Source organism: Protopterus annectens, chromosome 3.part0, assembly GCF_019279795.1.
Source record: "Protopterus annectens isolate FY-2018-M chromosome 3.part0, PAN1.0, whole genome shotgun sequence".
In the NCBI taxonomy this organism is placed as follows: domain Eukaryota; kingdom Metazoa; phylum Chordata; order Ceratodontiformes; family Protopteridae; genus Protopterus; species Protopterus annectens.
The window spans coordinates 1,766,416,502-1,766,441,842 of NC_056731.1; positions in this window are offsets into that span (position 1 = coordinate 1,766,416,502).

The window sequence follows — 25,341 nt, forward strand, 5'->3', positions numbered from 1 at the left end:
AATTGCTTTTTTGGCATCCTCCATAATTAGACTCAGCAAGGGAATACTATGCCTAGGCAGTTCCGATTCTATATCATAATACAGAAAAATAATTTACCTAGTTACACCAATTTGCTCACTCAGTATTTCTGACAGAGTTGTCTGCATGGAAACTTTAAAGTCTGCCAACTCATCCCACTCCCAGAAAATATGTTCCCAATTACCGTTTTTTTCCCCATCACACCTCCAACATTTGCTGTCTACCTGAGGAGAAATTCTGTGGAGTCTACTTGGGGTAGAAAAATATCTTTGTAAACATTTCCAAGCAAAAATCCTAAATTTTCTAGATTTTGTTGCATATTTGGTAGACATAAATGTATCTCCCATTGTTTCTTTGTGAATTGTTTATCCAATCTGTCTTCCCAATCATTTCTAACCTCCTCTGATTGATTCTTATAGTTATTATGCAGTATTTTATATGCCATACTGATTATTCCTTTTTTAACAGCAGCTTCTGTTCTAGAGTTTACTAAAATCTCTACCAGTGCTGGTCTTTCATTTAGGAACCCCCCTTTCTTTCTCTTGGCCGATACACTGATATCAATCCTTGATAGGGAAGGCAATCTCTAACTTACAGTCCAAATAAAATTTTCGTGTCTTCCCATTCTACTACCTTTCCCTCACTAGTTATTTTCTCACAGTACCTTGATTCCTTTGCCAGTTTTGTCCAATAAGTTCCATGCCCCTCTTGCCTATTCTGTTATCTATATCCCTAATTGCAAGTCACCTCTATCGGCAGAATCTCCTTCCTCTATTCCCATGTTGGCTTAGTTCTTAGTATACTTTCTTCTACTTTATAAATATAATATTCTGTGTGATTATTGTTATTCTCCTTAAAGGACTTTATCCAAAATTCTAGTCTTGCCTTGTTCTTGAGCTTTCCCCTGTTTCATCATCATCCCTTTCCACTTTGAATTATAGGTTTCTGCTTCTACTATGTATAGGAGTCTTTACTGTGTAGCTCTAAATACCCTTTCGAATTGGGTAATCCCAATCCGCCCTGCTGTGTTGGAAGAAGCAGCTTATTGCACTTGATCTTTGCCATCTTCCCCTCCAAGATAAAATCCTTCAGCTCTTTATTAATTGCTATCCACAACTTCTCCTTTAGTTGATAAAAATATGCATGGCCTGTGTATAAGAATAATGGGACTAAAAACTGTTTACTTGCTTGTATCTTACTATCCATATCCATATAACAGATCTTCTAATTTCTCAGTTTTTGTATTAGTCTCTTCCCACATATACTTATCTACCACACTGGAATAATATTTAATACATATTCCTGAATGCTTAATTTTATCATATCCCCATAAACATGGATATTGCTGAAGCAATTTGTGTATAGGTATATAATTTACCGCTATTACTGATAGAATTTTATAAACTGGTTTCTCTCATAAGTAATAACATGTATTTGACAGGAAAACATATATATATATACATATAATATTTAATATTTTATTAAAATATCTCTAATTTAGTTAGTTTTAGATAGTTACTGTTAGTACCCATCCCATTAGCTTTCCTTCTTAGCTTAACTTCCTTCCGGTCCCTTAAATCCCTTAAAATCCTAACCCCTTGTTTGGTTGAAGGGTTAGGCCTTTGTGCCCATTCCCTCTTTCTTTAAATTGTCAGTGAAATTGTTGTCTGTGTGACTGACTTAGTTTTGTGTTAAAGGGTGTCTGTGTGTATTTTTGTTTGTCCTTTATTAGGATGTCTAAAGACACCAGGGTCTCAGGCTTCAAGAAGTGTGACTTGTGCTGTCAGAAAATGTCGCTGACAGACGGTCACACTTCTTGTGTTTATTGCCTGGGCCCTCTGCACCTGCAGGACTCTTGTTCTGTCTGTCATGCGTTCAGTCCGAGATTCTTGCAGGAACACACAAATAAGTTAATTTTGAGAGGCTTATTAAAGCCTGAAGGTTCCCCGGCTAAGTCATCGTCGGGGAAGCCTTCAAAGCCTTCCAAGCCATAGGCTCCATGTTCAGAGCCTTTGACTGGTGGTGCTCTAACTGCTTCTACAGCGGCTCCAGCTGGAGCCGATGTTTCTAAGACACAGTCTTCTTCATCGGCTCCGGCTGGAGCCGATGTTTCTCAGACGCAGTCTTCTACATCGGCTCGAGCCGGAGCCGATGTTTCTAAGACTCAATCGGCGCCAATAGTTGTGTCAGTGCCATCTGCCAGCCATAAACAGTCCAGGTCTCCATCCTTGGAATCTGTTCATTTGGCTCTGAGGTCTCCCTTACTCTTGGAGCGGAGCCATCGATCCCATTCCTCTAGGTCTTCCAGGCTCTCGGACCATGACCTCGAGAAGGTAGTTAGTAGACTTCTTAAGTCTCAGGCACTAGCCCAGATGCTTCATAGCCCTGCTCAACAGACAGTGACTATTCCCAATCCATCTTCGATTCCTCCTCCGACTCTTCCCTTGAGTTCGGAGCCAGAGCTTGTGGGAGCCATGGCTGTCGACATGTCGAAGCCGATACCTCACTTTTCGGCTACGTTGTCGGCTCCAGTCTCTTCCATGGTCCCATCCTTGGAGGGATCCGGGCGTATGGACTTCCTCGTTGGCTCTGAGGGGGCGAGTGGCATCGGACCCTTGTCTGACCCCATTCTCCCTCTTGGAGCTTCGTCACTGGTGAGTTCGGCCCCAACATCGGCTTCGGAGCCATCCCTCTCTGTGCCGGGAGGGGTCCTTATCTCTTTGGCATGGGGACCTTTTACCCTGCCTGATAGGGGCGCCTTTGAAGTCATGAGGAGCGTGCTGGCCCCTGTACCTGCTCCACGGTCAGCTCCCTCAGCTCCTCCCTCTGTAGTGCCTGCTGCGGTCTCATTCCTGACTGTAGAGATCCAATGCCTCAGGTTTCCCCATTGGGAATATCCTCCTATTCCGAGGTTTCCCCTGATCCATCAGGGGAACCCCCTCGGAAGAGGAAATGTAAGAGGAAGCATGTGGACTCCCCTGAGTCCATCACATCTGATACCGACTTGGATGAGTCGGAAGGGTCCCCACGGTCCCCCTCTGAGGATGTCTCCTTTTCAGACATCCTTGAGATCCTTAAGCAGAGGGGGAACTGGTCTACCCTCAATCCTTCCGAGGACGTGTCGGTTTACCTAGAGGCATTTGGCTCTCGCCCTTCCACCTCCTGGATGTCTCCGCCCTTTGACCCCCTCATGGAAGTGGTGGCGCGGAAGGCATGGACGGCCCCTGATACGATGGAACCTCCCCCACGGAGGCCTTCAAAATTCATAACAGCCCCTTCGGACAAACAGTTTTTAGCCAAGGGTGTCCCGGTTGATGCCATGGTGGTGGCTGCAGCCACTAAGAAGGAACTGGCTGATCCTTCAGTACCTGTCCATCCTCCTAACAAGGAGTCTAGGACTATGGATAGGTACGGCAAGTGGATGTTTTCTTCAGCGACCTTTGTCATGTGGTCGCTGAATTACCTGTGCCATTTCACCCGCCTTCAGAGAGACATGCTCAAAGAAATGGGTGAGGCCCTACAGGATCCAACAGCTGCGGGGTCTCAAGACAAAATCAACTCCCAGCTGGCAACCCTGAATTAGATTGTCAACTCCTCCATGTGGCTTATTTCCTACGCGGCCGATGGGGCGAGTAGGGCTGCAGGCATAGGCATGGCCTTACGGCATCATGCCTGGATGCGGCTTTGTAACTTTGCAGACCCCTTCAAGGCGTCATTCACTAACTCCCCCTTTGACAGTTCAGCTTTGTTTGGACCTCAGGTGAAGGATACTTTGACCAGATGCGAGCAAGAAGACAAGACTCTCTCTGCCGTGGGAGTCCGTTTTTCCACCCTGTCTAGACCATATCCTAAGGGACAGAAGGGTGGGAAAATGTGGTTCCGTAAACCACAAGAGGTCACGCCTGACACAAGAGGTCAGTTCCCCTCTAGAGGCGGGGGGGAACAATAACAGACACCGTCCTAGAGGTAGAGGAGGTCCGCAAAATCAGGGTAGCAGAGAGACACTCTCTGACAAACCCTTCCAGCATCCCTGAGAAGCTGCCCAACTGTCTGCCTTCGGAGGCAGTCGGGGAAGGTTATCACTGTACCCAGAAGCCTGGCTTTCACTCACCCAAGACAAATGGATACGGTCGATTATATCCGAGGGTTACAAAATTCCCTTTATCCACACCCCAACTCAGCCAAAAGGGCCCCTTCCAGACGTTCCACCCAGTCTAGGGGAACAAGCAGTACTAGAAATATCAAAACTGCTAACAAAAAGAGCCATCCAGCCAGTCCCAGCAGACCAACAAGGATCCAGAATCTACTCCAAGTTCTTTTTGGTACCAAAAAAGACAGGGGACTGGAGGCCAATATTGGATCTCAGCAGACTAAACAAATCTGTAAAAAGAACGAAGTTCTGGATGGTCATGCTACAGTCCATTCTACCCTTTCTGGGTCAGGACAATTGGATGTGCTCAGTAGATCTTCAGGATACGTACTACCACATCAAGATGCACAGGTGCTCCAGGAGGTTTCTCCACTTCCGGCTGGGAGCAGTCACTACCAGTTCAGGGCCCTGCCCTTTGGTCTCACTACAGCCCCCCCCCGAGTGTTCACGGCTCATCTGAGGCATCAAGGATTCCAGGTGTTTCCATATCTAGACGACTGGCTCCTCACTGCCACCACCAGGCGTCAGCTTCTCCTCTCCAGAGATCACACCATTCATACTTGAAAAGGGCTAGGTATCTCTGTAAATTTTGAAAAGTCTGCCTTGTCGCCTTGTCAGTCTATTACCTTCATAGGCGCCACCTTGGACACGGTCCGACTCTCCGCAAAACTAACCGAGCAAAGAGTTCTAGATATTTGCAGGCATGTTCACATCCTCCTTCAGAACAACAGAATTCAGGCCAGGTTTGCCCTGAAGGTATTAGGTCTCATGGCGGCAGCCATTACACTACTTCCCCTAGCTCGCTTTCATATGTGGATCCTTCAGTGGATGCTTTTCTCCCAGTGGTCTTTTCAACAGCTACCAATGTCACACAACTTCTTAATAACCCTGTCTTGCAAGAAACACCTTTCTTGGTGGATGGTCTCCCCTCAAGTCCTTCAGGGCAGACCACTTGTTCCTTCTCCCCCAGTCGCCACGGTGACAACGGACGCCTCCCTGGTTGGGTGGGGGGGGGGGGCATTTTTAGGGCAAGACGGTCCAGGGCACATGGAAATCTTTCGAATGCCACCTGCACATAAATGTCTTGGAGATGAGAGCAGTACCTTTAGCGTTGCAAGCCCTTCAGGACTCTCTTCCCATTGGGACTATTGCAGTTCAGATGGACAATATGTCCGTAGTGTGGTACATCAACAAGCAGGGCGGAACCAAGTCCTATCCCTTATGTCAAGAGGCACTCAGACTTTGGCAGTGGGCGATCTCCTCTCAGTGGTTTCTGATAGCAACGCATATCCCCGGGAAGTCCAACATCATAGCGGACAGGTTGAGCAGAGCCATTCTCATGCCACATGAGTGGTCTCTCAAGCAATCAGTAGTGGAAGAAATTTTTCGGAAATGGGGTCGACCTTGCTGTGATCTTTTTACAACACCTCAAAACAGCAAGTGCCATGACTTTTTCACTTTCTTCCCGGCCACCCCCCAGAGACGCTCTAGTCCACGATTGGCCCCGGGGACTTCTGTATGCCTTTCCCCCCTTTCCATTAATCACTCAGTTAATTCAGAAAGCTACCACCTTGAGAGCCATGATGATCCTCATTGCTCCTTACTGGCCTCGACAGATATGGTTTCCATTCCTACATCATTACCTCTTGGGGCAGCCCTGGCATCTGGACCCAGTGCCAGACCTCTTGACCCATCAGTCGGGACAGCTGCACCAATCCTTCCAATCTCTCAACCTCACAGCTTGGTTGCTCCAATTCCAACCCTAGCCAGGCTTCCCCTTATTTCCCATTCTGTATGTGACATCCTTATAGCTTCCCTTAAGTCATCTACCAGAAGGATTTATGCCAGTAAGTGGAAGTGTTTTTCCTTCTGGGCAGGAGCTAGAAATATGGATCCTTTTACTGCCCCTATCCAATCAGTCCTAGACTTCCTAGCTGAACTGTTTCACTCAGGGTTTTCTTCCTCCGCCATCAGAGTACAGTTAGCGGCTATTTTGAACTTTCATGTAGGCTTTTCGGACTCCAGTATCATGTCCCATAAGTTTTGTAAAACCTTTCTTAAAGGTATCTTTTTGCTTAAGCCCCCAATCAGAGACTCCCCACCAATGTGGGACTTAAATTTGGTACTAACTTCCTTGATTCTTCCTCCCTTTGAACCTGCGGCTTCCTGCTCCTTGAAGTTGCTCTCTTGGAAGACTCTTTTTCTAGTTGCCATAACATCTGCGAAAAGAGTATCAGAACTTCATGCCCTTTGCATTCGTCCACCTTATCTAGTTTTCCATAAAGACAGAGTGTCTCTCAGGACTAACCCGTCCTTTTTACCCAAAGTTTCTTCTGAGGCGAACCTAAACCAGACTATCGATCTCCCAGTTTTCTTCCCCAACTACTCCAACAGAGTGGAACAAAAACTGGATTTTCTGGACATTCATCGTCAGCTCTGTTACTATCTGGATAGAACCAAGCAAGCTAGGAAATCTGAGCAGCTCTTCCTATCTTATGCGGCAGGGAAGAAAGGCCTTCCAGTTTCCAAAGTAACCCTTTCTAGATGGCTGGCCTCTGTGATTACTTTCATCTATGAGCTTAGACATCAAAAACTACCATCTATGCCCAGAGCTCATTCAACTAGAGCATTAGCTACATCAATAGCTTTTCAGGCTAGATTACCAATAGATTCCATTTGTGCGGCAGCTACATGGGCTTCTCCTCATACATTTATCTCTCATTACAAATTAGACATGGCCTCCCGAAGCCGGGCTAATTTTGGTTGCACCATTCTCAAGAGTCTGTTCCGATGAGCCACCCAGGGTCAAGGTGCTAGGGACATGGTCCCATCCAGCAAGAATGAAGGCGAGATTGACAACTTAACATTGAGAAGTTATGTACCTACCATAACGTTCCATGTTAGTTGTCTTCTTCTCGCCTTCTTTCTTGCGTCCCACCCCCCATCCCCCTAGCCTGGACAGACCTAAGGATCCTTGGGGATCTTCCTTCTGCCTCAGTATAAGCCCCCTTGGCTATCTTTATTGGTAGCTGTAGGTCTAGGTGACTATACCTGTAAGGTTTCCTCTTCTCCTTATCTTGGAGATCAGAACTGCTATGGTTTCAGCTATCCAACGAGATCTGGGTAGTTAGCGCCTAGCATTGTGGGATATAGGGTAACCTCGAGCTGGTAAAAATAGCTCTCGAGCTTTAGTATAGGCCAAGTCGGAGCTGAGGATCGGCTCTGAACCCATCCAGCAAGAAAGAAGGCGAGAAGAAGACAACTAACATGGAACGTTATGGTAGGTACATAACTTCTCATTTTCTTTAAGATCCTCTGTATTTCTTTCTTCCTGGCATCCAGGCAGTATATTTACTAGCCAGTTACTGAATTTTACCTATGAACACAAGTCTACTGGCCTTCTCTTCTGAGTTTCTGTTTTCACACTGGGAGAGATACAATTAAACTGTTATTCAATGTGCAGCCATCTTGGAAGTCATTCCAGTCATAAACATTATACACCAAATATATTATTTTGTATAATTATCATCAGTCCAACACTACATACATTTCTTAATTTTTGCCTTCCCTTAAACATCACTCCTCCTCCAAAAGATTTATCTGCATGTGTTCTTCCCACTATTTCATTTTTCTGTGTAGTTTTCTCCTTCTTCTTCTTCTTCTTCTTCAGCTGCTCCCATTAGGGGTCGCCACAGCAGATCAACTGTTTCCATTTCTTCCTGTCCTCTACATCTTGCTCTGTCACACCAACCACCTGCATGTCCTCTCTCACCACATCCATAAACCTTATCTCAGGCCTTCCACTTTTCCTGTTACCTGGCAGCTTCATCCTTAGCATCTTTTTCCCAATATACTCTGCTTCCCTCCTCAGCACATGTCCAAGCCAATGTAATCTTGCCTGTCTGGCTTTGTCTCCAAACCTTCCAACCTGGGCTGACCCTCTAATATACTTATTCCTAATCCTGTCCATCCTTGTCACACCCAGTGCAAATCTTAGCATCTTCAACTCTGTCACGTCAAGCTGTGACTCCTGCCTTTTTGTCAGTGCCACTGTCTCCAACCCATATAACATAGTTTGTCTCACTACCCTCTTGTAGACTTTCCCTTTCACTCTTACTGGTACTCATCTGTCACAAATCACTCCTGACACTCTTCTCCACCCACTCCATCCTGCCTGTACTCTCTTCTTCACCTCTCTTCCACAATTTGCTCCTATATTTTTGTAAAGATCCCACTTCCAGTTCTTTTATCTCTGCTTCAGTATTCAGTGCTTCAAATACAGTTGGTTTATACTTTAATTTCCATTTCTAGTAATTGTTTATTTTTTGATAGCTTCCGGAATTAAACTTAACAAGGCCTTATTATTTCTATACAATTTAAATACTGTATTCCAGCTCAGAAAGTAATTTCCTTGGTTACACTCACAACCAGTATTTCTGACAGAGTAATCTGTAGGGAATTGTCTGCCAACTCTTTACGCTCCCAAAACATATGTTCTCAGTTATCTCTTTCTTCTCTATCATACCTCTAACATTTGCCATCTACCCAAGGAAAAATTCTTTGGGTATAAAAATACATATGTAAACACCTCCAAGCAAAAATCCTAAATCTTCTAGACTTTGTTGCATATTTGGAAGCCAAACATAGGTCTTTTCCAAATGTATCACCCTGGTATTGTGTTCTCTGTGTTGTGCAGTGTTTTCATTGTTAATAGGTCTTTCCATTGTTTTATTGAGAATTGTGTATCCATATTGTGCCTCTATCTTTTCTAACCTCCTCTGATTGATTCATATAGTTATTGTGCTATATTTTATATGCCCTGCGAATAATCCCTTTTTAACAGCAGCTTCTGTTCTAGATTCAACTAAAAAGTCTACCAGAGCAGGTCTTTCACTTTGGCTTCCCCTATCCTTTTCTCTTTGACTATACTGTGACCAGAGCAGGTCTTTCACTTTGGCTTCCCCTATCCCATTCTCTTTGACTATACTGTGACCAAAGCAGGTCTTTCACTTTGGCTTCCCCTATCCCTTTCTCTTTGACTATACTGTGACCAGAGCAGGTCTTTCATTTCGGCTTCCCCTATCCCTTTCTCTTTGACTATACTGTGACCAGAGCAGGTCTTTCACTTTGGCTTCCCCTATCCCTTTCTCTTTGACTATACTGTGACCAGAGCAGGTCTTTCACTTTGGCTTCCCCTATCCCTTTCTCTTTGACTATACTGTGACCAGAGCAGGTCTTTCACTTTGGCTTCCCCTATCCCTTTCTCTTTGACTATACTGTGACCAGAGCAGGTCTTTCACTTTGGCTTCCCCTATCCCTTTCTCTTTGACTATACTGTGACCAGAGCAGGTCTTTCACTTTGGCTTCCCCTATCCTTTTCTCTTTGACTATACTGTGACCAGAGCAGGTCTTTCACTTTGGCTTCCCCTATCCCTTTCTCTTTGACTATACTGTGACCAGAGCAGGTCTTTCACTTTGGCTTCACCTATCCCTTTCTCTTTGACTATACTGTGACCAGAGCAGGTCTTTCACTTTGGCTTCCCCTATCCCTTTCTCTTTGACTATACTGTGACCAGAGCAGGTCTTTCACTTTGGCTTCCCCTATCCCTTTCTCTTTGACTATACTGTGACCAGAGCAGGTCTTTCACTTTGGCTTCCCCTATCCCTTTCTCTTTGACTATACTGTGACCAGAGCAGGTCTTTCACTTTGGCTTCCCCTATACTTTTCTCTTTGACTATACAGTGACCAGAGCAGGTCTTTCACTTTGGCTTCCCCTATCCTTTTCTCTTTGACTATACTGTGACCAGAGCAGGTATTTCACTTTGGCTTCCCCTATCCCTTTCTCTTTGACTATACTGTGATATTAATCCCTGACAGTGAAGGCAGTCTCTAGTCCTCAGTCCAAATGTTTTCTTGGCCTCTTCCCATTCTGTCACTTTTCCCTGTCTAGTTATTTGCTCCCAGTACCTTGGTACCTTTGCCAGATTTCTCCAGTAAATTCCAGCCCCCTCTTGCTTTTCTCTTTACCCCTAATTGCAGTCATTCCTATCAGCAAAATCTAATTTTTCCATTTTTGTGTTGGCTTTGTTCTTAGAATACCCTTTGGTACTTCAGGAATATAATATTCTGTATGGCTGTTGTTATTCTCCTTAAGGATATGCATCCAAAATCCTACTCTCTCCTCATTTCTTAAATTTCTCCCCTGCATCACCATCTCTTTCTACTATGAATTATAGCTTTCTGATTCTGTTACATATATGAGCCTTAACTGTGTAGCTCTAAAATATCCATTCAAATCAGGTAGTCCTAAACCCCTTTGTTCTGTTGGAAGGATCAACTTATCCCACTTGACCCTTGCTCTCTTCCCCTCCCAGATAAAATCAGTCAACTCTTTATTAATTATTATCTACAAATTCTGCTCTAGTTGATAAAAATATGCCTGACCTGTACATAAAACTAAAGGGACTGAAAACATTTTCACTGTTTGTATCTTGCTATCCATATACATAAACAACAGCTCCCAGTTTCTCAGTTTTTCTGTTATATTTTGTTTATTCTCTTCCCACATATCCTTAGCTGTCATAAAAGAATCCTTTTTAATCCATACTCCTAAATGCTTCATTTTATCATATCTCCATAGATCTGGGTATTGCTGAAGCAATTCATGTCTGGGTACATAATTTATAGCTATAGCCTTGTTTTATCATCATTAATTTTATATCCTGAAAAGACTTACTGTTGCAAAATGTTCCAAATCACTGAGATACATACCTCTCAACCTCTTAGAGCAAGAAATCTGGATATAGCCTTAAACAGTGGGGGGAGAAAGGCCCACAAATAGGAACAGTTTTTAAATATTGCTCCTAAAAGAATAACAGGTTTTGCATTAGCATAAATTTTCTGAAGGGCATGAAATCTAAAACTCAAATGTCTGTCATTATTTTCTGACTTTCGTCTTTAATTTATTGTTTATAGGTTCATAGGAGGTTACTAAGCTATCTGCCCTACAGTCCTTACAAGCTAAACCCAAGTTGCCCAAATTGTCCTTGTTTAAATGGACATAATTCACAGAGACAGTCTATATTGTTAATCCCAAGTTGCCCCAATTGTTCTTTTTAGATGGATGCAATTCACAGGGCAAGTGTATGATCAACACCAACTAGCCCTATCTGTGAGGGGCACGGGTGCCAACCCTGAGGTGAATTTGCAGTTTCCCATCCATTTGTCTAAGTTACGCTTGAATAGGTTTAGTGAGAAGCTCTGCTTCATGTGAATTGGAAGTTTATTGCAGAAGACCGGCAACCTCTGGGAGATATATATGTCTGAAAACAACAAAAGAAAAAAAGAAAGGGAACGTGTAAACACAGTCCACTGCACAACAGCAAAGCAATCCATGAAAAAAGCACACTATGAAGGTCCAAAAAAAAAAATTTTTATTCCACAAAGCTTTCAGGTAACAAACCCTTCTTCACTGTGATACAAAATGCTAAGAACAGTAAATCTACTTAAATACTCAAAAACAGACACAGCCAATTAATCAATTAAAACATTTAAAGACATATACTAAATAGCAAAAGTGAAAAGCCACCAGCTGGATTTAACGTATAAATTGTTTTATTTTATACGAACTTGTAACTTAAATAAACTTAAAATAAACAATTGAATAACTTCACCTATGCAAACGATAAATAATAAGCGCTTTCGTTTAAAAAGTTTTAAACTTCATCAGACAATCAGTTGAATTACATCACTTCCTTATATAACCTTCACTTTTTTCAAAAAATCCTGCTCACATGACTAATACAACTCGAGCATGCCCAGTAATAAAAAAATGGGTGTTCGAAAATATTTTGACTTGTCTCCCATATGTATTATTTTAAGTTCTTATATATAATCTTTCCATTACCAATTATGCGCATTTAAACTAACTAATACTATCAATATTTACCATTAAATAAATTATTTAAAATTTTTTATATACAAATGATATAAAAAGCAATATTAATATATGAATATAAAACCATTAATATAAGATTGCTATTGGACATGACATATGATATCAGCCTACTTGGAAGAAGATTGTATAATACTTAAAGAATTATAAATAAATAATTTTATAAAATCTTTATTAAGAAATTTTTCACCATTCTAAAAATCTATAAAACATATTAAATAGTATTAAATCTATACACATATGTGTAAATTATATTAAATGTATCCCAATCATTTTCATTAATTTTCATTCATTATATTAAAAATCCACCTGTTTTAATTATTAAATGTATGTTTATACTATTATTAATACTATTTAACTAACAAACTAAACATTTATAATACCCTTTGTTATGAAGATTTATAATATTTTATTCATCAAAATTATAAATATTATATTCATCAAGACATATACAAAAAAGAGGTGCTACAATTGCATTTGCTTCCTTTTTAATACTAGCTTAATGCTTACAGCTGCATTTAGCCCTCGTAATTTATCATCACTTAGATGTAGTATCCATTTATATTCTGCTGTTTCTAACCTATTAGTAATATCACCACCTCTTTTATTTGGATAAATCACTTGCACAACCCTAAACTTAACCTTATGATCTAAACCTTCATCTAACTGATGTTTATAAAGAGCATTAGTAGGAATTTTTCATCTAATATCTGATAAATGTTCTATTACCTGTCTTTAAGCCTTCTACTACACTTTCCTATATAAAATGATGTGCACAACTCACAGGTTGTTAAATAGACCACATATTGTGTGGTACAGGTTGCAAAACAATTAATTTTAAACTCTATGTGTAACTGGATGTACAAAATTAGTGTCACTAAAAATAAATTTACAATTGACATAATTAAGACAAGCAAAAGTTCCTTTCTTAGCTACTTTTACAAGGATTTTTAAATCTTTAATTTCTTTATAACACAACTGCTGCCTTAAAATTTTTCCCTTTCTATAAGTGAACATAGGTTATCATCCAAAATCTTATGTAGTTCAATATGTGCCATAAGTATAGCCCAGTTGTTTGTTATAATATCTTTCACCCCATGCATCCTAACATTATAAGTAGTTAAATAAGTAGCTTTATTAAAATCTTCTTCCATCTATTACTTGAAACCTGCTCTGCATAATCATTCTTTCCAAAATACGGTCTAGCAAGGGCATTTCATTGTCTACGTAGAATTTTGTCTCATTCAACGTAGATTCACTATAATTTCTAGACTTAAAGTCATCATATAAATCTTGAATCTGTTCATAGTACATGGAATCATCAGTATTTACTCTACTAATTCTAAAATACTGACTCCTAACGATGCCCTTAAAAATATATGCAGGATGCATACTCGACCTATGCAGGAACCTATTAGCTTGTACATCCTTTTTATGAACCTTTGTTTGAATAGACTCATCTTTTTTAGTAACACAAATATCTAAAAATACAGTACTCTCCTTTGAAAAATTCAATTTAAAATTCAAAAATGTAGTAGATGTATTTAAATGTTCAACAAACTTAAATAAATCCTTTTCTTCACCTGTCCAAATAAAAAAAAAACATCATCCACAAAGCATACATAAAATGCTACAAAAGATGCATACACATTCAAATTACTAAAAACATATTGATTTTTCCCAAGTATTCAACACCAGGTTTGCATAGGTGTTTGCCACTGAAGTTCCCATAGCAACCCCAGACACTTAATAATAATAGTCATTCTCAAAAAGAAAACAATTGCTACTCAATACAGCATCAAGTAACAAACAAACCATGTCAATTTCTCTGCTATTCATAGTACTATCACTAGACAAAAACTCTGTAATAGGTTCATAGGTCGGTACTAGGCTATCAGCCCTAGGGCCTATTGAAGCCTAGCCAAAAAAGTAACCTGTCTTTCGTAACCCAAGAAAATTATTTTCCTGTGCCCGTCGAGCAGAGCCACAGAGGTGATCCCCGGGGTGAATTTTCTATTTGCCATCCAATCATCAGGATTTTTCTTGAAGAGTGCTAATGAGGAGCTTTGTTTGATATAGATAGGTAGTTTGTTCCAGAGTATGGGAAGTCTCTGGAATGGGAAACTATCCCTCCAGCATGTTCTGTTTATTGTGGTGACAAGGTTTAGGTCCCTAGAGCTTGTAGCTCGGAGGGCTTGGGATTTCTTTAAGTGGAGCATGTCCAACAGCTCTGGGTTTGACATAGCTTTGTATGTTAGGCAGATATGCGATGGAGTAAAGCTGGAGTTATTTGAGACAGTCTGCGTAGGGCATCTGTTTGAGGCTGGTAATCCTCTTTCTGAGGTATTTCTGCATCCTTTCCAGTTGTTGTTGATGTCTTCTGAGGTACATACCAAAAGAGGCGTTGTACTCTATAATGGTCTAATGAGTGATGAGTAGAGGGGAACAACGACCTTTTTTTTCCTGGATGAGAAACCTTTTGTGATGAGGTGTGCAATGTAAAAGGATTTCCTGACTACTGTGGCAATGTGATTATCAAAGGAGAGACTACTGTCCACCTGTGTCCCAAGGTCTCTTATCGCACTTTCGGTGTTAAGTAGACTACCGCCTATGTGGTAGTTCAGGGGTACAGAATTTTTACCAAAGGGGATGACGATACACTTTTTGGCATTGAGCTTGAGGCCATGGCTTTGACACCAGGCATCTGTCTCAGTGAGGCCCTTTTGTAGGACGTCCGCATCGTTAGGAGTTTCAATTATGGCTCCTAGTTTGCAGTCATCTGTGAACTTTGTTAGCCAAAGACCTTCTGTGTTAGCCTGTATGTCAGAAAAGTGGATACCATACAGGAGAGGACCCAGGACTGAACCCTGTGGTACTCCACTTGCCATTGGTCTGAAGTCAGATTTGGAGTATGCTACTTTCACAGTGTGGGTTCTGTCCGTGAGCCATTTGGCAACTCATCTTGTGACATAGGGATTTATACCTAGTTTAGTGAGTTTATCTATATTTCCAAAGTGGGGGATGGTGTCAAAAGCCTTGGCAAGATCTAGAGAGGCTGTTTGAACCAATTTACCCTCATCTATGGCCTTGGTGTCTGCTTCAAAGAAGTCAATCTGGTGTAGGAGACATGATCTGCCTTTTACAAACCTGAACTGGGTGGGGCCCAGAGTTTGGAGATTACTAATGTCTTTGTTTATAAGTTCCATGATGATTCATTCCATGGCCTTGCAGACCAGGCTCATTAGGCTAATGGGCAGTAGTTTCCAGGGTCTGTGGTGGCTCCCCCTTTGTGGAGTGGGATAACCGTCGCTGTATGCCATTCAGTGGGCACAAAGCCTGAGGTGAGGCTATGACTGAACATGGTGCTTAGGTGGGGTGCCAGTTCATTCTGTAGTTCATGTAGAATGCAGCCTGGGATGTTGTCAGGTGCCATGGATGCTGTGTTCTTGGCTTTGGAAAGTGTGGTTTTTACTTGTGCAGACGTGATTACAGGAAGTTTGCATTCTTTCAGTATAGAGGATACCATAAACATTAGGTATTGCTGTAAAAAGAGAAGTAATGTCAAGGGTAACAAAATAAAAAAACAGACAAAGCATTCATATTATACCATTTATAAAAACTGGAAGTTTATTCCAGAAGAGCAGCAACTTCTGGGAGATGTACTGTATCTGTCTCTCCAGCATATACTGTTAATGTCACAGGCTAGGTTAAGATCCCTGGAGTAAGTGACTCTGCTGCCATATGACTTGCGCATGTGAAGCATTTCCATCAGGACAGTGTCGGAGACTGCCCTGTAGGCCAGATACAAGTCACCACTCAGTAGCCTATATAATACAGAGTACAGTGACAGAGTTTTCAGTCTATCCATGTAAGTCATGATTTGGAGGCCCTGTATTTTCTTGGTGAGAAATCTCTATGGTCCCTGCAGCTGCTGCAGGTGCCTGGTGAGATGCATTTAAAAGGGAGTATTGTACTCTATTAATGGTCTGATGGGGGTCAAGTACAGTGGAATTATTATAACATCCTTTGACCTAGATTCAATGCCCTTCCTTATGAGATGTGCAACATAGAAAGCTTTCTTTACCACTATGGAAACTTGGTGGTCGAAGTTCGGATTGCTATCTGCCTGTGTTCCCAGATCTCATACCTCTGGGTTTGAACTCAGGGGGGACCTGTCAATGCTGTAATTAGCAGGGAATTCTGCTTTGCTAGAGGGGATAATAATACACTTCTTTGTGTTTAGTTTTTAGACTGTGGCTTTGGCACCAGTCATTTGACTGTATTAGCTCCTCCTGTAATATATTAACATCATTGGGGGAATCAGTGATTGCATCCAGTTTGCAATTACCAATGAACTTGGTAAGCCAAAGGCTGTCTACTTTAGCACAGACTTCTGAAAAATAGATTCCAAACAGTAAAGGGCCCAGCACAGATCCCTATGGTACACCACTGACGACGGGTTTACTGGTAGAGTTGGAGTCATCAACTTTAACTGTATGTGTTCTGTTGGTGAGCCAGTTGGCTACCCATCTAATGATGTAAGGGTTAATCTCCAGCTGGAAGAGTTTCTGAATGATACCTGAGTGGGGGATTGTTTCGGTCAAGATAGGTGGTATGCCTTCATCCAGGACTTTGGTGACTTTCTCAAAGAAGTTTACCAAGTTTAATAAGCATGATCTACCCTTAACGAAGCCAAATTGGGTTGGGGCTAGAGTTTGAAGGTCACCTATGTCCTTGTTAATAAGGTCCATGATGATTCTTAACATGGTCTTGCAGATGAGGCTGGTCAGACTTATGGGTCTATAGTTCCCAGAGTCGGTTGAATGCCCCTTTTGGGCAAGGGGATCACTGTTGCTGTTCTCAGTTCTACTGGAATAAAGCTGGATGTCGGGCTATGGTTAAAGAGACTGACAAGTGGGTCCAGGAGGTCCTGTTTTGGATTTCTTAGTAAGCAACCTGGAATGTTATTTGGTCCCACTGAGGCCATGTTTTGGGCCTTGGAGAGTGCAGCTATGACCTGATCACTAGAGATACTAGGCAGAGGACTGGTGTTACCTATGCTTTGGGGTATTTCTGGTGTAGACAGGGGGTGAAGTTTGCACCAAATCTATCAGCCAGTAAGTTGGCAATTTTCTCTGGTATAGTATGAGTGGTACCATATACTACCAGTTTGGCACATAGCTGAGCATCCCCTTTTAGATTACAGACATAGTTAAAGAATGCATTATGATTAAAAACGAAATTACACATCCACTGAAGTTACTTCTGAGTGTTAGAAGAGATGTGCTTAGAGAAAGGGGTGGTAAATATGCCCCAATTTTACATTCAGGGGCAATGTCAATTAAAGGACAACAGATTGATGGATCAGGAAAAAGTGGTGAGGTATGGCTGGTATTAAAATACAATCATAGGACGCCTGAACTGACTGAAATTGTGAAAGGTGTATGGAATTTTTCTTTAAGTGAAGAGATTAAAAAGATTTTAGGTTTAAAGCCAGTGATTGTATATAGTAGGGGAGAAAATTTAAAAGGTATTCTGGAAAAGAAGATTAAGAATAGTTTTAAGTCTATTATGAAAAAGTGTGGTTTTTGTAGATGGTGCAGATATATTAATGAGAGCACATATGTTTGCGTGAGTGGGTATAAATATACAATTCCCTGTCCTGGACAATGTAATTGTTGTACAAAGAATTTGGTTTATTTGGCGACTTGTACCTCCTGTGATGCATATTATGTAGGTAAGACCATAAGGAGGCTACGAGATAGGGTTGCAGAACACATCAGATCCATCAAAAAGAAGGACATGCACAATGCACTTTATTTACACAGTGTCAAATGTACAGAATTTAACAAATTTGTATTTTTTGTCATTGGGCGTGTGTTAGACTGTGGTGAAGGGGGTGATATAGTCAACAAGGTGGGGGCATTGGAGGCAGAATGGCAGATTAGATTAGACGCTTGTAGGCCTCCTGGCCTGAATGACCATATTTCACTTAAACCAATGTTGAAACTTAGGTCCCAGCAAATTTGAATTTAAAGTGAACATTTTATGTGATATATTTTGAAAAATATAATAACATTTTTTAATGATTTTATGAGGGATTTGGACAAAGTAATATTTTAGTATATAATGTCTGATGAATTGCTATGTTTTTGAATTTTAAAATATGTTATATAAATATAAATGTAAAGATAAATTAACGATGCAACAACTGTTATATGTATTTAGTTTTTAAAATATAGAGGATAGTTTAATAGGTTTAAAGTGTTTGATTATATATGTACATGTAGTGATGTATACATTTTTAAATTAATTAAGTATGTAAATGGATTTTGGTGGGTGGCATTAGTCTTAACCAATGAGATTGGATTTTATGGATTATAAAGTAAAAGGAATTGTTCAAACAAACGACTCTGATGAAGCCAGATTGTTGGCGAAAGCACTTAGTCGTGGATGTATTTTGTTATTAATAAACGAACGTTGCTCACTCGTTGGATGGTGAATTGTACTTTGTGGTGTTCATCTTACTTTAATGCATTATGATTATCCTTAGCTAGGGATGCTATTTTTTAGCTTCATATTTAGCTTTAGAACAATATTTCTGATCTGCTTTTTCAAGTTGCTGAGGGGATTCTTCCTCTGCTGAGTAAGTTCTCTTTTGTTCTTGGACATCAGTTTCTTCCTCTTGTTATATAACCTCTTTATACTTGAGGTCCAACTGGGTGGCTTGTTTTATTGAGAGGACCTGGTTTTGATCCAGTCTGGTACAGTCGAGTCTATATAGCTGCTTAAATGTTTATAACAGGGCATTTGTGTACACTTCTGCATAGGAGTCATTGTTGTTTGTGCTTGTGGGGGGTATAAAACGTTTTATACCATCTCTTAGTAGGCTGTAGTTTGTTTTGGAAAAGTTTTTTAGTTTTTTTGCTTGTGTGTGTGTGTGTGTGTGTGTGTGTGTGTGTGTGTGTGTGTGTGTGTGTGTGTGTGTGTGTGTGTATGGGGGGGGTCAGGTCCAATAGTTACTTCAAATGACACTGATTTATGCTCCGAGCTTACCAGAGAGGGCATCACACAGGTGGAGTGCAGTGACCCTCCCATGTTGGTGAGTACTATGTCTGGGACATTTGAGCCCCTTGTGGGGGTGCAGAATATCTGTTCTACAGCATTTGTATTGACAGAGTCCAGGAACCTCTGGGCAAGTATGTTCGTGCTTGTGTATGTTGCCCAGTTGATGGAAGGATAGGTGAACTCTCCCATGACTAAGGTGTTCGGCTGTATGGCAAGTGACTCCAGTAAGTCCAGGTAGGTGGTGTGCTTTTCTTGGTTGATGGTGGGAGAAATATAGTTAACAATGATGTGGTAGGGTATATTGCCTATAGTTAACTGGACATAGCATAGTTCAAGAGAGTCGTACTGTTTGACCAGTCTCCAGGCATACTTGGTTTTAATGAAGATGGATACACCTCCAACTTTGGTTCTTTCACACTCATTTTGAGGTCTGAACGTGTGGAAGACATTGTAGTCTTACATGGCTGGAGTGCTCTCTGTTACCTTGAACCATGTCTCAGTGACTATACAGACGTCAGCATCTTCCAAGGTAAGGAGTGCTACCAGAGAGTGCAATTTCATGTTTAGACTCCTGGCATTAAGCAGCAGAACCTTGAGTTTGTCTCAAGTGGATTTTGTTATGTTGGAAATTTTGTTGTTTTGACATTGCCTAAAAAAGGCATTATGGGGAAGGCTAGCACCTTTGCTAGTATCCAGAAAGCTAGAGGAGACAGATGCAGACCATCTCTGGCAAAGCAGTGTGGCCTGACTACCATGTTTTCCCAGGCTGACAGATACTGGATCCCCTTGGACTGACACCAGAAGCTAAGCCAATTGTTAAAGTTGATTATTTTGTTTATATTGTGGCATCATCCTGGGTGAAGGTAGAATGCTGCTTAGGGTTAGGGTCATACCTGCCTAGGATGCATAATCTGAGAGTTCAGTCATGTCTCTCTTCGGAGTGGTACGTCTCGAGTCATTCACCCCAACATGGACTATGACAGAGTCATAATGGTACTTGTTGAGTGACTTGAGTGCCTGCATGATTTGATGGATCCTAGCACCTGACAGGCAGCTGATCATGACCTTCTCCTTGTCCAGTCTGGTGAGGAGGACATCTGTGTGTCTCACAATGGAGTTTCCTATGACCAAGACATTTGGTTTTGAGATGTTTTGCCTTAGATGCTCATTTGCTGAGACTCTGGTTTACATGTTATTATGTGTAATGGTTTCAATTTGCATAGCAGTGTGTGCAAGTGGTTTACGTTTGGGAGGTTTCTGAACTTTTGGTAGACTTCTAGTGAGCACCTCCGCATAAGTGGGTTTATGTGTCATGACCTTATTTTCTTAGAGAGATGAAGTGTGCGTGCTGACAACCTGTTTGATATATGATTTGTTGTTACATGAGAGAATTGATTCCTTTTTCATAGTGTAACTTTACATGAGGCAATTACTACACTGCCTGAGGATGCCCATGTCGATCAGGCTGGCCAGAGAAATGATGGGAAACTGCCTGTCCATTATAGCAGGGTTTTACTTTATATACTATTAGGGAAGGGAGTTGGCTAGTATGACCAGATTTTTCCCTGGGACTAACAAAGGGGCTTGATCTTTTGAAGGGTGTGGATAATACGTGTTGCTGCACTGCTTGGTGAGCAACTGGGTTGCACATAGTGCAGCAGGAAGCCTGGGAGTGTTCCACTGACAAGTATCTAGGGAAAAATTGTGTTTCAAGTCATTTGCACCAACACAGGGCTCCTCTAACCCCTGTTGTGTGGAGCGCAGCGATGCCCAAACACAATCTTTAAATACAGGTGAAATTAAAAACTTTTAAGCTAATCTACCAATAGGAAAGCACACAATGAGCCTTCCTTCAGCAATCCCCAGCTGTGACAAGGCTGGATCCACACTCTTCTGCCACAAGGGTGTATGGGAGCTTTTCTTAATGTAAGATGGTTGGTTTAGTGCTCAAGTGTATCAAGAACTGGCTAGATTCAGCAGAACTGAATCTAGTCTAGATATCAGTACAGTGCAATTCAAGTGCAGACAACGAAGCGGTCGCAAGCAGTAAAACAGAAACAAATACAAATGCATTAATTTGATAAAATACAGTTCAAAAAGTGCCTTAGATTAAACCAGAAATGCCCTAGACCTCTGGCAAAGGACACCAAACGTAAAGCATCTCCAGTTAATTGAGCCAAGAAGGATACGTTCAGAAGTGCAACACCCCTCCACCAACCCCTTAAAGTGTACTGCAGTATCATCAATCCAACTACATGGTGTGGGAGTAGAATCTATAGCCTTCTGTCCCAAAGGCACGCATGCTATGTGTTGTGCTACTAACACTGCAGTAGGTAAGTACTAGACTACTTGCTGTTTGGGGCCATTTTAAGCCTAGCCAATTTTTCTTTCAAAGGTGAGAATCAAACCCAGTACCATGTGTCTGAGGGTTAAACACTTTAACCATTGTACCAACCATGCTATAAGTTCATAACTAAGTACTAGGCTAGCTTTCTTACTAGGCCATTCTAAACCTAGCCAGTTTCCCTCCCAAAAGTGAGAATCAAACACCGCACCTTGTGTCTGTCAGTCAAACACCTTAACCATTATACCAACTCACAATGCTTTGCCAGAAAAACACACTTTTATGAAAAATGGGCAAAAAATATGAGACAAAAATCTGGGCATTCTGCAAAAATCTATACATTTGAGAGGTATGCTGACTACTGAAATGTCCCTTTTTGGGTTTATCAAGAACAAAATAATATCATCTGCAAATAAAGCCAACTTTTCTTGATTATTATACCAATTTTATCCTTGAATTTCTGATTCCCTTATTTTCTTTGCTAATGGCCCTAAATATAGTGCAAATAACAAAGGGAAAGACTACATCACAGTCTGGTTCCTCTGTTCAGACACAACTTATAAGAGAGGAATGTTCCCACTTTTTTTGCTTCTAATACTTCATAGATCCTCCTAATTAACCTTAGTATTCTATCAGGGAATGCCAATGCTTCCATTTCTCTAATCATAAAATCCCACCTTACTCTGTGGAATGCTTTCTCTGTATCAAGACCCACCAACAACAGCAATATTTTATTATATTCTGCTTCCCTCTGGATCATCATTGGTCTATTAATGTTGTCAAATGTTTGCTTCCCCTTCACAAAACCACATTAATCTATACCTATCAATTTTGGCAATACCTTTGTCATTCTTTCAGCAATTATAGACATAAGCACTTTGTAATCATGATTTAAATTTGAAATGGGCCTATCTGAAGCTGGGTATGATGGGTCTTTACCGTCTTTAGGCATTACGGACATAACAGCTTTCTTCTAGGATGTTGGTGCTTCCCTTCTTTTAAAATACCATTAAACTAAACCCTCCAGATCTTTATCCCTTTCTTCCCAACTTCCACAGGAATGCCATCTATTCCCAGAGACTTTCCTGCAGATTGACTATATATCACTGTCTTTACTCTCATCTCCTCTTATCTTAACTGTTAATTGTTAAGCTTCATCTACTTCTAACCATGGCCTAGTTAAGTCTTCCATAAATATTTCCATTTGTGCTCTTTCTTGATTTTCACTTTTGTCTGTTTTTACACAAATTTTCATAAAACAGAAGTAGGAAGTTAGTCCTGGAGAAGTTGTTAACGGTACCTAGGTCTGGAGGGCATTCTAGTTTTATCTGTATTAAGAGGGAGACGGCTTTGTGGTTGGACCTGACAAGTGAGAATGTTACACTGGGGATGGAGTATGATTCACCCATATCAGTGAGGGCAAGGTCAAGGATGTTGTTTCTTCTGATGGGTAGTCTAGTTGTTTCAGGATATTTTATTGACAAGGTCTATGGATCTCTTGGCTTGCACACTAGTGGTGGTATACATTTCCCGTTTATGCCGGGATAGAAGTCACACAAAGATATGGTATTTGGATTAATACTAAGTGACTCTAATTAATTTATTAATTTTATTATTTCCTGGGTCATAGAGAACATTCTGCAGCTCACCAGAATATGGCATAGGACTTTGTTGATGATAAGGTGGGCATGAAGGATATCAGGGGCAGCATGCTGCTTTACAAGCCTTGATGTGGGCCTTTTCTGGATGAGGATTGGGACACCGCTACCTTTCTTCCCTTCCTGTGTAGTGGCTGGTGTAAATGTATGGAAGGCATTGTAGCCCTGCACCACTGGAGTGCTGTCTGCCAATTTGAACCATGTCTCAGTCACTACTCATATGTTTATGCCGTCTTGTGTGATGAGGGCTTGCAGAGAGTGGAGTTTTTTGTTTAGGCTTCTGGCACTGATAAGTAGTAATCTTAAGTTTTCTTTAGTTTGTTTTGCTATGTAGATAGCTTGATTCAGCTGACATTGCCTAAAAAAGGTACAATGGGAGTGGAAAATGTTTTAGCCAACATACAGAAGTATAGACAGGACAGGTGATTACCATTCCTGTCAAAGGAGTGCAGTCTGTTGACCATGTTCTCTCAGGCTGACTGATATTGTAACTGCCCCTCAAATGACACCAAAAGTTTAGCTAATTAATCAAGTCAGTTATATTTTCATGGTACTGAAGTATCATCCTTGGAAAAGGTAGAATGCTACTCAGTGCTAGGCTCATTCCTGCCTGGGCCACACAGTCAGAGAGCCCCACGATGTCAATCTTCATATAGTCCAAGAAGATGCGTCTCAAGTCATTAACACCCACATGCACTATGACAGAGTCATAATGGTACTTGCTGTTTAAGGGCTCTGTGATCTGGTGAATCATGGTCCCAGACATGCACTGACTATCACATTTTCCTTAATCAGCCTCATAAACAGTGTGTCTGCATGTTTCTCTAATGAATCTCCTATGACCAAAATGTTAGGTTGTGTGGATGCTTGCCATATAAGCATAGTATCTGAGAAATTGTGGTCTTGATTACTATATGAGGTGGTAGGATTTGCCCATGTTGCAGGCTTGAAATGTTACTGAGGTTGCTTAATGTCTTTACTTTGTTCTGGACATTTTTGAGGTTCATAGGTTCATAGGCTGGTACTAGGCTATCGGCCCTAGGGCCTATACAAGCCTAGCCATAACAATTCCCTGGATATTTCTTCCCACAATATTTACTTCCCTGGACCCCTGCCTAGCAGGGTGACTGATGTGATCCCCGAGGTGAATTTCCTATCTCACATCCAATTATCAAGGTTCCTTTTGAAGAGGACCAAGGAGGCGCACTGCTTGACATGTATGGGCAGTCTATTCCAGAGTATGGGGAGTCTCTGGGTCAGGAACCTATCCCCTCCAGCATATTGTGATGACAAGGTTTAGATCCCTGGAGTGTGTAGCTCTAAGGGATTGGGATTTCTTTAAGTGGAGCATGTCCAACAGCTCAGGGTTTGACATGACCTTGTATGTTAAGCAGAGATCACCTCTGAGTAGACGATATGCCACAGAGTATAGCTGGAGTTTTTTTAGATGGTCAGCATAGGGCATCTGCTTTAGGCCTGTGATTCTTTTAGTGAGGTATTTCTGTGGCCTTTCCATCTGTTGCAAATGTCTTATGAGGTACATACCAAATGGGGCGTTGTACTCTATAATGGGTCTAATGAGGGATGAGTACAGTGGGACAATGACCTCCTTTTTTCTGGATGAAAAGCCCTTAGTGATGAGGTGTGCCACATAGAAGGATTTCCTGACTGGTGTGGCGATGTGGTTATCGAAGTTGAGACCACTGTCCACCTGTGTCCCTAAGTCTCGCATCACACTTTCGGTGTTTAGTGTACTGCCACCTATGTGGTAATTCATGGGTACATGTTTTTTCACAAAGGGTTAACTATACATTTCTTGGCATTAAGCTTGCGCCCATGACTCTGGCACCAAGCATATGTTTCTGTAAGGTCCTTTTGTAGAATATCCACATCATTTGGGGATTCAATAATGGCTCCCAGTTTGCAGTCGTCTGCAAACTTTGTTAGACAGAGTCCCTTAGTTTTGGCCTGTACTACAGAGAAGTAAATGCTAAACAAGAGTGGTCCCAGGAATGCACCCTGAGGTACTCCACTTGTCACTTGTCTTGAGCTGGATTTGGAGTCGGCTACTTTTACAGTCTGGGTTCTGTCAGTAACCAGTTGGCAACCCGTCGAGTGATGTAGGGATTTATGCCCAGCTTATTAAG